Genomic DNA, 13767 nt, shown 5'->3' on the forward strand with positions numbered 1-13767 from the left:
CACCCATGGTCCGCCCATTCCATGCCCATGGCCTGCCCCCTTTGGCAGTGCGCATTAGAATTTATGTGCACCACTTTACAGAATACGCCTGGCAAGTTTTGCACACAAATTCTAATTAATGCCAATTAGTATCACTAATTGCTTGTTAAGTGGCAATTATCGGTGCTGATTGGCTTGTCAAGTAATTAAATTGCATGCACAAATCCAGAATATGACCGCATTTATTTGCGCAATATCGGTCATGCTATATAGAATCTGGAGGAGTTTGTCTAATGCTTAAGCCGGCCCTACTCAGGAGAAGGCAACAAGGGAAAGCAATCCAGAAGAGCAATGTTCTAGATACAAACAGCTGTTCCCAGAAACTGCTGGACCTTAGTTCAGGGCATAACTGCTTCTGGAGCATTGCACTGAGTTGGCTCCATTCCCCACAGTTAGGGAAGTGAAGAATGATAGTGTGCTCTCCTCTCTCACTGGAGTAAAACTCCCCTGCACGGAAGCCCAGAACACAGTGGGTGGGGGAGGGAAAAGTGGAACTAAGGTACACAGTAAGCTTGCCCTCTACAGCAGTGTTGCCAGGTGGGCGGTTTTACCGCCCAATTGGGCGGTTTTCCGCGACCCGCCGCGGGAAATTTTTGCCCGCGGCGGGTTGCGGTTTTTTGGGCTGTTTTTTGGGCTTCAGGGCGGTTTTTTGTGCGGCTTTTTCGGCCGCGGGGGGCGGGGTTAGTGACGTTTTTGGGCGGGGTTAGTGACGTAGGAGGCGGGGCCGATGACGTAGGAGGCGGGGCCGGTGACGGCGGGGCCGGTGACGGCGGGGGCGGGGTTGATGACGGCGGGGGCGGGGGTGATGACGCGGGGGTGGGGGTGTCAGGGGCGGGGTTTGAGTTTGGGCGGGTTTTGGGCGGTTTTTGTGCTGGATTGGGTGGGAAAAAAATTTTCCACCTGGCAACACTGCTCTACAGGAAACAATCCTGCCCCCCAGTCAAGTGAATAAAGAGGCTGCTCTGGCTGGTGTACTGCAAACTTCCCCCTCTCTATTCCCAGTGAAAAGAAATAAAGAAGGATGTTCTGTCTGGGGTACAGGTTTCATGATGATAAAGCTGTCCCAGAGATGGTACAACACAGAAGCTGAGTACAGCTACAGGAGAACACAAGTCTGGAGACTACTATTACTTATCATTTCTATAGCGCTACTGGACGTACGCAGCGCTTTACACTTGAACATGGAGATACAGTCCCTGCTCGACAGAGCTTACAATCTAATTAGGCCAGACAGACAGGACAGGTAAGGGATAAGGGTTAGGACAGACAGGACATATCCTATATAATAAAACGCAATGTACTGCCGCTGGAGAACATAGCAGTAGATTTTTCTAGTTAAGAATCCTTTACCCAGTTTTACTAAACATCCATTTTCCTGGGCTGTAATACCAACTCTGTGTTAGCTCATAAATTTAACAGTACAAGCAAGGGCTGCATCCAAAACTTGGTATTTCAGCATGTGGCTCCTTGTCTTGGTACAGTAGTGCTGAGTCACCAGCATGGAAGCTGATGGGCATAATTTTGGCAACAAGCCCAGTGCTCCCAGCTATGGATCCGCACATCCCAAGATCACCAAAGTATGCAGAACCCTAACTGTAGAAGAAACAGCTGTTTGTAGGTAATCCAGAACTACTGAGAAAACCTGACAAGGCCATTATGTAGAAAGAAATGACAAAAAACTAGCAAGGCAAAGTGAGAGCTAAGGCCAGCAAAGTCCTTTTTAGTGTTCCTCCTCATACCCATGAAACTCGTGAACTGGGAAAACATTTGTAATAAAAAACAAAAAAACAGCAACATTATAAAACCTACAAGAGACCAATGTGTGTCAATCCTGCCAGTGACTACATCTGGAGAGCGTTGCAAGAGATTGTCATTTGCCTTGCCCTGCCACAGGAGGGCAGTAGTTCACAGCTCCTAAAATGGTCTTCATGATTCTGATTTATGGGTGTGAAAAAGATTTAGGTGGAATAATTTTAAGTTGTGGGGAAAGGGGCTGCTTACAGCACGACTGCTAGGAATTTGCAAACAACTATGTGTATGGATGAATCGCTTCTACCCTTAAAGAGCAGAAAAGATTGGTTGGATCTACAGATGCAGAGATGGCCAGGTACAGATGGCAAGTGTCCACTGTTACAAAAAGAAGATCACAAAAGCAAAGTTACATCACTCATAGGAACTTTTCTGTTATTTGCAAAGTTCATTTATCCACTTGGCAATCATTAACTTTTTATGAAAGGGTTTCAATCCAGTGAGCCTTGACTGATAATTTGTGTTTGGATTCAGCCCCTTCTGCTCTGTCTAGCAGAGATTTAGGAGGGTCCTGTTTCCTCTGCCAGATGGGATGGCTCATTTAAGGCCTAGTTCAAGGCTTTGCCTGTACCCAGGGTGAGAGAGGTAGCCATGCCCTTAAGCTGGTTCTCAAGAGTCCGCACTTTTTACCAGCTTGTCTTTTCTATACCATTTCCTTCTTTACACTATCAGTGTGGTATTTTAAATTATAATCCACTCCCTTTTTTTTTTCTCTACCCATCACATTCTCTGGCTAACTAGGTCTCTGGGGAAGGCTCCTCTGCTTAACTCCTTCAGGGATGTCAGAAATGGGAATGGTTGTGTCAGAGGATACACTATAGCCAACAGTGAAAAATGCAGGAACCAGCTAAAAGAGAATATTTTATAATTTGGGTTTAAGATTTTCAGTAAGAAAACCATTTTTAAAATTCTCAGTTAGTAGGTGCATTCTCTTCACCTTTCCTCATCTCTTCTCTTTCCTACACCCTCAAGCCCTGCAATTACCCAAATTCATCCACTTACACCTGGGGTGGCTAACTCTGCTCTGCCTGCTAATGCTGAAGGAGGGGCACATCCCCTCACTATAGAAAGCAAAAGAGTCTCACCGTTTCCCCTCCCCCTTCCAGATCTGCAGTTCATAGCAGTGGCAGGACAAGATAGAAACACAGAATATGGTCATAAGGGCCTCCCAGTCCACCCCATTTACTTCCTGACTTACCCCACTGATCTCTAGCTGTCCCCTCTCCTCTGCTTATCCTAGGCCTTCTGTTACAGTTTCTGTATCTACCACCTGCCCAAAATTACACTGCATGTCTCCATCCATCTTCTACCCTTTCTTTCCACTCCCTCTTAGCCTCATACCACAACCTCTTGTTCTGGAAAATCTTTCCTCTGGAAACAGTTTGCTTCTATCTATTCAGAATCTTCTCATTGAAAAAGCAGAACTGAAAATGACATTTAGAAATTCTACAGTTTCAATTCCTTTCAACTTTCTCAATGTTTCTTCTTTCACATTCAGCACTGTTAGGCTGAGCAAGTAACCTGCTGAAGCTTGCAAAGCATTAGGCAGAGCAGAACAGCTGCTCCCCCAAACAGATCTTGAATGAACTGGTCCCTATCCAGATCGGCCCTTCAGCTTTACATCGGCATCTATTTTACAAAAGGTCTGCTTCCCCCAACATCAAAACCTGGCTAAGCTTCTGCTCACAGGACAGCAACCCTTCACCAACTCCCATCTCCATCCCTGTGGATCCACAAAAATCAGATCCCAATTCCATCCCCTACTTTCTGTTCTAAAATCTCAGACCTCTGGGTCTAGCAGAATCATCCCTCTGCAGGGAGCAGGCTCAGATCACCCTCCTGTTGGGCCCAGCAATCAGAACCTCCTCTCCTGTAAGCAAAGGTAGGAAGGACACACTGGGGCTCATTTTCAAAGCACTTAGACATACAAAGTACCATAGTAACCCAATGGTACTTTGTGTGTCTAAGTGATTTGAAAATGAGCCCCACTGTGTCACAGGAGGCATCACCGAATGCTCCGGAGTACATCATCACTCCGGAAAAAAAAACAAAAACAATGGGCTGGCAGGAAGACGGCTCAGAACCATTGCTCTGAAGCTGTTGAGCTCCAACCTGTACTTAGGTGTATTCACCAAACACCATCAGCTGTTGTCAAGAATGTAAAAGCATGGACTGAGGAAGGGGAAACCCTGCACAAGGGTCAAGGAAAGGGCTAAGAAGTACCATCTCATCCTCAGGTATTTAGGAGATGCTGGGCTTGAGTGATTCTCATTCCTGCAAAGTACTTACAAAGATAGATGGGGGACACCACATTCCATATATCCCAAAGCTATACATTCACAAACAGAAATTCCTGTAAAGGGGTCATATATTAAGTGCTCAGTTTGACAAGAGCTGGCAGCCTCTGCCCTAAGTGATCAGTGTCGATAGCTGACATCAAGTGCTCCATTTTAGCCAGGTGCCATCCCAAGAGCACTTTTAGAATTTTATAAATGCAATTTAACAAGTTTCAGCTTAATGGACAACTTTTACATTTTCATCCAGGCCACACTTGTACTCGTCACTTGCTCTGTGACCTCGGATGTCTCCACCAAACTACACTGCCTGACACTGCTGCTGTTTCAGCACATCATGTGCCCGCCTCAGAGGCCAAAGCACCTAAACTCTGGGAAAGGTTTGAGATGAAAAAAACAAAGTAATCATCCACATATCAGCAGTAATGCAACAGTACAGAACAGCAACTATGGAATGAACTTTGAACGCCTGGTGTTACAGTCTGTCTTCAAAGCAAACGCTGTGCAACTTCACTGTGTCCCAGTGGTATCAAACTTTTTCACTATACCTTGTAGTTTGCCCTTTTCACCTAATACACATCAAATACAACTAGTGATTATGTTAAATATTTTTACCACAAAGTTTGCATAACGAGATCAGCAGTTTCTTATGACACATAACTGGTGCCTATCTTGCCCTTTGATGTTCATTTACCAGTGGAGGGAGAGATATCTTTAAATACCATTGTACAATCATTTATAAATGGAAGCAGGTGTTTCTTTGCTGCCATTGGTCGAAACCTACACATTTAAACCCTTCAATGATTGGTTGACTGAGGATTCTGGCTACGATCGGAGCTAACCTTGCAATTGGCTTTTTCATAGTTTTGGTGATGTATGGTAATTACTCCAAGGCTACTGTTAATCAATGGACCTTTTGGCATTTAATGCTCGTTTTGCATCTTCTGTCTTGTAATAGTGCATTGTTTTTCCATCTCAAAGCTTTCCCAGAGTGAAGGTGCTTTTGGCCTCAGAGGCAGGCACTTGGGACTAGATTCTAAATATTGCGCTGAGATTCCCGTGTAGAGATCAAAGCATATTCTATAAAGTACACTTTCATTTAGGCGTACTTTATAGCATAAGCCTAAATTTCCATGTGGTTTACAGAATACGCGGAGTGCCGGTCCACGTGACTAAATTTAGTCATGGTCATAGGAGCCAACTTTTCAAAATGATTGGGGATGCTGAATTTTTTTTTTTACAAGTGGTGCATTCACCCCTCCCCCTCACTCCCTCTTCCAGGCCCCTCCTCCCTCAGAGTTCCAGTCCCTCCCAGTTCCAGGCCCCCCTCCCTCCCTCTGAGTTCCAGGGTTGTCCCCCCTCCAAGTTCCAGGGTCCCTCCGAGTTCCAAGGCCCCCCTCCTCCCTCCCATCCCTCCCGAGTTCCAAGGACCCCTCCTCCCTCCCTTCGAGTTCCAGGCCCCCTCCCTCCAAATTTTAAAAGTCATCATCTTACCACGGGGTTACGGCGGAAGCAGCGGTGAAAAGCGTGCAGGGCAGGCTCAGCACTTAGTTTAGTCTTCCCTTCTCTCTCTCTCTCTCTCTCAGCTCTGGTCCTGCGGGAAGAATGAACTAAGCACCAAGCCTGCCCTGCACGCTTTTCACTGCTGCTGCCGCCGTAACCCCGACGAGGTAAGATGATGACTTTTAAATTCAGAGGGAGGGGGCCTGGAACTCGAAGGGAGGGATGAAGGGAACTTTCGGTGGGTGAAATATAGGGGGTGCTCGAGCACCCACAGCACCCACGGAGTCGGCACCTATGGTCATGGTCAATTTCGCCAAGTACAACCCTAGTGTAAATCCTGATGCCTAAATTAGGCAAGGAGTGGGTGTATTCTATAACAACGTGCATAGATTTTAGAACACACCCATGACCTGCCCATTCCACGCCCACTTTTCATCTATGCGACTTATATTTACACGCACCACATTACAGAATACGCTTAGCAAGTAGTGCATGTGCATTCTAATTAATGCCAATTATTGCTGATAATTGGTTAATAGCATCCAATTATCAGCGCTGATTATCTTGTTAACCAATTAAGTTATGCACATTGTTATAGAATATGCTTCAATTTCCACACTGAAATCTTGGCACGATATATAGAATCCAGGGAATAATGTGCTTAAATAGCAGCAGTGTCAGGCAGTGTAGTTTGGCCTATTGTGGAGACATCCGAGGTCACAGAACAAGTGACGAATACAAGTGTGGCCTGGATGACAATGTAAAAGTTGTCCATTAAGCTGAAACTTGTTAAATTGTAGTTATAAAATTCTAAAAGTGCTCTTGGGATGGCACCTGGCTAAAATGGAGCACGATGTCAGCTATCGACACTGATCACTTAGGGCAGAGGCTGCCAGCTCTTGTCAATTTGAGCACATTAGAAGAATTTCTGTTTGTGAACCTATAGCTTTCGGACGTATGGAATGGGGTGTCACCCATATATTTTTGGGAGGGCATTTGCAGATGGGGGTGTACAGCAGGGCTTCTGTATGTATTCTCGAGGGCAATTTCTCCAAGTGGGTTAGTTTTGCACATATCATGACAGAAATGAACCTCACTCCTAAGCCAGGGTATGTGGAGTATGATCTCAGTCTCTCAAATTTACTGCTAACGCTCGCCGTAGTATTTGCATTGTGCCAAAGAGAGCTTCTTTCTGGAGTTCATAAGATGTAATATGTACAGGCAACGTATTCAGGTGTGCTTGGAAATTTTTTTTAATAAAGCCTGTAGCGCCCAAAATGATGGGAAATATCTCTTGACTATGTGTAATCCTATTTCTAGATGCAAACCGGGGAGAACAGGTTTAATCAAATGGAGCTGTGGAGCCGTACAGGCATTATCAGCCCCCTCTGCTGGTCACAAGTAGGAGAGACAGCAAAAAGCATGGTACACTGGGAACTACAGCACACAGCAGAACCTGACACACTATCCTCAGTACACAGAAGCTAGTTACCACTGACCTGAAATGCAGAAGACTTGGAATGGATACATGACCACATATCTATTCTATGCTTAGTGTAGAACTGATTAAGGCTGAACCCAGCCCAGCTCAGAGAGACTGAGGGAGTGTGTGCTGTAAAAAAGGGGGAGAAATCTGGCAAAGAAAATGAGATTTTAGATGCATTTAAGCCTTGTCCTTACAGTTACAGAGGAAGGCAAAAATGGAAAAGCCCAGTCTAGGTGTCAAATGAGGAGTGGGAATGGAGAGAAGCAAACAGAAGCTGCATGACATGGGGAGAATTTTGGTTGGGACAATAACTGGCCTTACCCGTCAACTAACAGAATCCAACACAACTCCTTCAGTTCAAGAAAGATGAGTACCCGCCATCCACAGTTATATCATCAAAACAGGATGCAGATGATGTGGGGCCTAGAGCTGGCCTGCACTGTTTCCAGCAGAACAACTGACATGCTACAGTGACCATGTGTGCACATGCACGTGTGTGTAAACATTCCAGAAACAAGACTTACACAGCAGCAACACTTACAACAAGTCCAGAGAGCAATGTCCATACAGATATGGATAGGTATAAAAATCTCACTTATGCACCAAAAGCACAATACTGCATCACAGAAAATAAAATGGAATCTACACACCGCAAGCACTTTTACCCCACCATTCAGCCTTAGGGCCAACCAGAGCTCAGCGGTGCCTCCAGACCTGCTCCAACTTCTGGTTAAATGTTTCCAGTCCAGAGCTCAGCGGTGCCTTCAGTTCTGCTCCAACATCCGGTCAAATGGCTCAAAGATCAGAGCTCAGCAGTGCCTCTATAGTCCTGCTCCAATATCTGGTTAAATGTTTCTGTGAAAACACGCACATACCAGGACCCCAGGGTACAACAGAGCAGCCTTTGCTCTTCCACAGAGGATGTTCTATGGAAGAAAGTTAACACTTCTCTTCTTTGAAAACCATTCATAAATAGAAAGGAAGGGACGTATGAAGTTTTCCCATGAAGCAGGTGGTTTCTCGTTCTTCAAAGAATGCCTGCCCCATTCCTCTGTCTGCAAATCCAGCGCTCAGTGCATAGAAAGTATAGCTGGATCTGGGTGCAAAGTGAGTGAGTTAAGAGCACAGTCCATCCTTAGACCATGAAATACAGTCGAAGAAACCCAGATAGACAAGCTTTGTTACCGATCTGGTTCCATGGCAAAGGACCTCTCACCCTGGCACCTGCACAAGACACAGAGGTGGGACGAAGTTCAGCAGAGGCATAATAATAATAATCAGAACTCATAACCTGCTCAGGACTTGCAGTTCAGAGCGGCTAACAAGAAGATGGCTATATCCAGAAAGATAACATAATCAGTAATAACGGTGTTTCACATATACTAAACAAGATAAAATTATGATATGGAAGATAAAACATATTTCTTAAAAAGAAACCACTTAATGTTAGGGCTGTACATTGATTAACATCTTTAATCACATGATTAATCGTGATTAAAATTTTGAATTACGTCTAATTGCATACAGCATCCTTTCTCACATTTCCTCTTGTAGAGTATAAAATATAGACAGCAGATGTAAATTCTGAACTCTGACATATTTTGATTACTAAACAAAAAATAAAATAAACTTGTTTTACCTTTGTTGTCTGGTAATTTTAGTTTTTTAATCATTTTGTTCTCTGTTTCTGGTTCTGCTTCCCTCTCTGTGTGTTCTGAACCCTGTTTTCTGGGCCTTCGGTCCATTCACTATTTCTTTTCTCTCCTCCTTTCTTCTTCACTTCCTGCCCAATATCCATCTTTCACATTCAACTTTCTTTCATTTTTCTTTCCCTTCTCAAACCTATCCATTTTTCCATCTGTTCCCATCTCTTCCCCTCCATCCATAGGCACTATCTCTTCCTTTCTTTCTTTCTTTCCCTTCCCCTCCATTCCACAGGCACCATCTCCTCCCCTACTTTCCCTTCTCTCCTATCCATGGGAACCATCTTCTACCTTTCTTCCATCCATGATCAATATTTTTCCCCATCTCACTTTCCTCCCCTTCCTTCTATGGGCATTATATCCCTTCTTTCATTCTTCCATCCCCTATTTCCAGCATTTTTTTCCCAACACTGCTCCCCCCCCCCCATCTGTCTCTTTCTTGCTTCTGCTTCACCCCCACCCCAGGGCCCACATCTCTCTCTCTCTCTCTGGTCAGAATAATCAGCCTGTAGGTTCCATTCCTCCTCCTATGACCACTTTTTATTTATTTATTTATTTATTTATTTATTTATTTATTTATTTATTTATTTATTTATTTTTTCTACTTTCTATTCTGAAAATAATTTTTGTTTAAATTCCAAGTAAGACACAGATAAAAGGAAGTATATTTCACACTGAGGTTAGGAAACAAGGAAAACAAAAAAGAATTTAACATAGTAAACACCCCTCCCCCGTAGTCTACATCTCTCTCTCTTCCTTTTTCTCACAGCATCTCTTCTTACCTCACCCTGCTCTCCAGCAGCCCCCTCTCCTCTGTGCACTCACTCTCACTCTCCCTGATCCTCAGAACTTGCCTTGACTGCTGCAGTGAAAGTACGCTGCTTTTCACCGAGCTTGTAGCCTCTCTCTGTAGTGTCAGAAATAGGAAGTTCAGTCAGAGAGAAGGCAGAGCTTCCTTTTTCCCACATTACAGATAGAGGCTGTGGGCCGGGTGACAATCAGATGCCAGACTATAGGAGGGAGAGGGAGGGACAGAGAGAGAGAGAGATGTGTGAAAAGGAGCAAATAATTGCGCTACATTTTTTAGCGTGAGTAAAATTAACTAATTGATTGCATTAATAATGCGTTAAATGTGCATTTCTAATTAATATTTTGCCTAAATTCCTTATAAGTGATAGATGTCATAAGCATAAAAGCGATCTCTTTGCCTAATTTTACAGCTTGAAAGGCAAGTAGATGCTCATATCTTTTTATACCATTAGGAGATGGAGAATAGAAAAAAATTATAATTCCTTTTCCTATGATTCTTAGTGCATTCTGTTAATTTAAAATGTTCATGAAAATAGGTTGCCACAAAACCATCAAGAACTTTATAAGAAAACACGACAATTTAAATAAAATTCTCACCTCCATGGAAAGCCAGTGTAGTTTTACAAACAATTGAGGACAGGGAAACAGGTAGTGCCTGTACAAAATACTGTCATTCTATAACCTGATTAACAACTAGTTTGTCTTCTGGAAATAACACAGATATGCAGGTCTGCCAGCCGCAGACCTTTAAACTATTACATCGGCACATCTGGATATGCACATAGGGGGATCATGATGGATACTTTAGTACATCTGAACCTGCAGGAGGACTATGATGGGACAATAACCATCTGATTATTTTCTCTGTTTTATGGTCAGAAATGTTTCAGTCTCTTCTTCTCTTATATGATATATTTAGGCAGTGTGTTTTTTCTAGCAAAAAAAGGTGCCGGTACTCAAATGCCAGGCCATCCTTCAGGGGTGGGGGGATCACGGGGGAACCCATCCTAACCAGCCCCCTGCAACCAGTCACAGAATCTATGACAAGGCAGAATTGGTGTGTAGAACCTGAGATCTTTCATTAAAACTTGGGGTCCATGGGTCAATTTTAGCAGACAACAGAAAAGGTGCCGGTACTCAGTACCCCCAAGTACCCCCTCAAAAAAAGCCCTGTATTTAGGGTACAAGTTTAAATGTCTGACTTGTGTCTTAATCAAACATTCAGACTCAACAAATTTAAATAAAATAAAGGGAGGGCATTTTCCTATAAAAGACATTAAAAGGCAGTCAGCGCAGAAAGCCGAAGCAGGAATCCCTGCTATAAAGGCATTTTAATGTAACAAAGATTAGATAATGGCAAAGACCAGCATGGCCCATCTAATTTGCCCAATAAGGTGGTTAGGGTTCATACTGCTGTTCCATGCCTTCATTTAAGGTTGTAGCTATGCAGGTTATCTCTCACCCCCCCCCCCCCCCCATGCCTTTATTTAGGGTTGTAACTGCTGCTCTGTGCAGGATATCCTCCTAATTGCTTTTAATTTAGGTTTTTAACTGCCACTCTGTGCAGGTTATTCCCCCCCCCCCCTCAAGTCTTCATTTAGGGTGTAACTGCCACTTTGTGTATGTTATCCCCACCTCATGCCTTCATTTATGGTTGAAACTGTTGCTCTATGTAGGTTATCCTCCCCCTCCAGTCTTCATTTAGGATGTAACTGCCGCTCTGTGTATGTTATCCCCACCTCATGCCTTCATTTAGGGTGTAACTGCTGCTCTGTGCAGCTTATTCTCCCTCATGCCTTCAGTTTAGGGTGTAACTGACACTCTCTGTAGGTTATTCTCTCCCATGCTTTCACTTAGGATTTTAACTGCTTTTCTGCACAGTTTCCCCCCACCACCACCACATAACTTCATTTAGGGCTGTAACATCTGCTCCATACACAATATTTCTCCTCCCTTTCCTCATGCCTTCTCTCAGCATCCGAGAATGTTCTCCATTAAGGGTGAGGGAAGCTGACTTGGGGCTAGACTTACTAGAGTAAATGACTGCATGCTAACGTATTTAGGGGTCCTTTTACAAAGGAGTGCTAGTGTTATGGGCATCTCTAGCATTTAGCATGCGCTAAAAACGCTACTGCACCTTTGTAAAAGACCCCATTAATGCCTGCTATTTCCTGGCATTTATGTACAGTAGAGCACTTTAGTAAATTTAGCCCTTGGTCAGGAGATGGGATGTTCAGTGTAAATATGTCCTGCACAATTTAGCAGTATGAGCTCCCCCTAGTGGTTTTCTTCATTCCTTCAGATGTTTAATAGCTGGCAAGTGCTATTACTGATGTTGTAACTCACAGGCCGATGTTCAAAACTTACCAGGCCTGTAATGTTTCATTTAGACCGGTTTTAGCGGGTTCTGCGTGTACGTTATCATGCGACTAATGCACAAAGGTTTTCAGCACTGCTTTTACCGTTCGCAGAAGCAGCGACCAAAAATGCAATGCAAATGTATTAAAACGAGCTCAATAGTTTTAAAAAGAGCATTCTGTGTGATGCACAGACATTTCCATGCAATGCCTAGAAGAGAGCACCTACTTATCACGTTCAAATGTTTCTGGCAAGTCTGAGGTAGCGTTGCATATGAAAGGGCGGCTTCTTGGTGGAGTGGTCTGCTTGAAATTTTTAATAGTATCCTCACTTTTCATGTGCATGTATTATATGTGTGTGTTCCACCCGGAACAATACAGAAAAGTGTAACGGAACAAAAAAAAAAAAAAAAGGTTATCCTGACGCACGCATATGACATCCATCTATGACATACGGGGAAAGTGGCTTGCTTCATAGCAGGATCTTTCACGGGGCTTCTCTTGCTATAAAACCTTTTGCTGTGTCTTTAAGTAAGTGTATCTTACATGTGTACTTTATGCATGCATTCTGCTGCAAGTGGAGATATGGATGGAGGTTTCTTCCTACGCTTTTTACGGAAGTATGAAGATGGTGAGTGGTTGTTGCTATTTCTGCATTTTTTTTCCAAGGCATGCGAAGAACATTGAGGTGTACCACGAGACCTTTCTGCATATATGCTAGGCGCTTTCCCTACCGAACTGCACCCAGACTTTCCGCACATCCCGTTTGCATGCGATTTCTTTTGAACATTGATCGCTGATCCACATTAGGTAAGTTCAGCCATGGCTATAAATGCACATGGCTGTTAATGATGACTTTTAAGCATTGGCCCCCTCACTTACAGTGAGGGATAAATAAAAGAATGCATCATTTTTGGCAGACAGATTTGATACCCTGAGATGCTAAGGGTGGCCCATCCCAAAGTTGGAGATTTACCACTACTACGCTGGAGAATACTGGAGGTTTCTCTCATGGATCCCAGCACCATCTCTAAAAGATGTAAATTAAAAAAACTGGTATATTCTAATCACTAATTAGAAAATAAAATTATTTTTTTCTACTTTTGTTGTCTGGCCATTTTATTTTTCTAATTGCGTTGGTCCCAGTCTCTGGTTCCTGCTCTCGTCTGACTTTTCTTAACTCACTGGCCCTCTTCTTTAAAACTAGGGGCCCTGTTTACTAAGCCACGCTGTAGGCACACTAACTTTTTAGTACGCACTAATGCTAGAGACACCCACATATTCCTATGGGTGTCTCTATAGAAATTGCTCAAACAATAATGAACTGATCCACAAAACTTGTTAAACTAAAAACCAAAAATAGTGGAAACCATGCACACCCAAATGACTACCAGATCTAGAACTATTCTTCCAAACAAAATTTTTTTTGAGATTTTTTAATTACACAATTTTTCATTTAAAAAGGAGTAGAAAGCCTCAGCGGTCAAAGGTAATTGCCATTGGAACGGAAGCTTAAGTGCTTCTTTTATACATTCTGTGTGATGTTATATGGCAGGTAAAAGAAAAGATTTTGAACAGTGACTGAATTCACTGTGAAAATCACGATGGTACAGAAGACATTTGCATTGCCTTAAAATGGTGAAACTGTCCAAGCAAATGAAATTAAATTGAATGAGCAAAATTGAAATGAAAAATGTTGGAGGGTTTTAGATGAAGACTGGTCTTAGTCAGAAGGAGCCTTGGCTTTTGAAAATCAAGTGGGTTGC

General features: G+C 43.3%; 1 protein-coding gene across 1 annotated transcript in view; it reads right to left on the bottom strand.

The window, feature by feature from the left end:
* Positions 1-6871: 6871 nt before the first annotated feature.
* NCS1 (neuronal calcium sensor 1) overlaps positions 6872-13767 on the bottom strand; it is a 66572-nt gene continuing 59676 nt past the window's right edge. The window contains exon 8 of the mRNA XM_030207834.1: positions 6872-8355. The gene's annotated coding sequence lies outside the window, so the exon portion shown is untranslated. The remainder of the gene's footprint in view (positions 8356-13767) is intronic.

The sequence above is a fragment of the Microcaecilia unicolor genome, chromosome 6, assembly GCF_901765095.1.
Source record: "Microcaecilia unicolor chromosome 6, aMicUni1.1, whole genome shotgun sequence".
Lineage (NCBI taxonomy): Eukaryota > Metazoa > Chordata > Amphibia > Gymnophiona > Siphonopidae > Microcaecilia > Microcaecilia unicolor.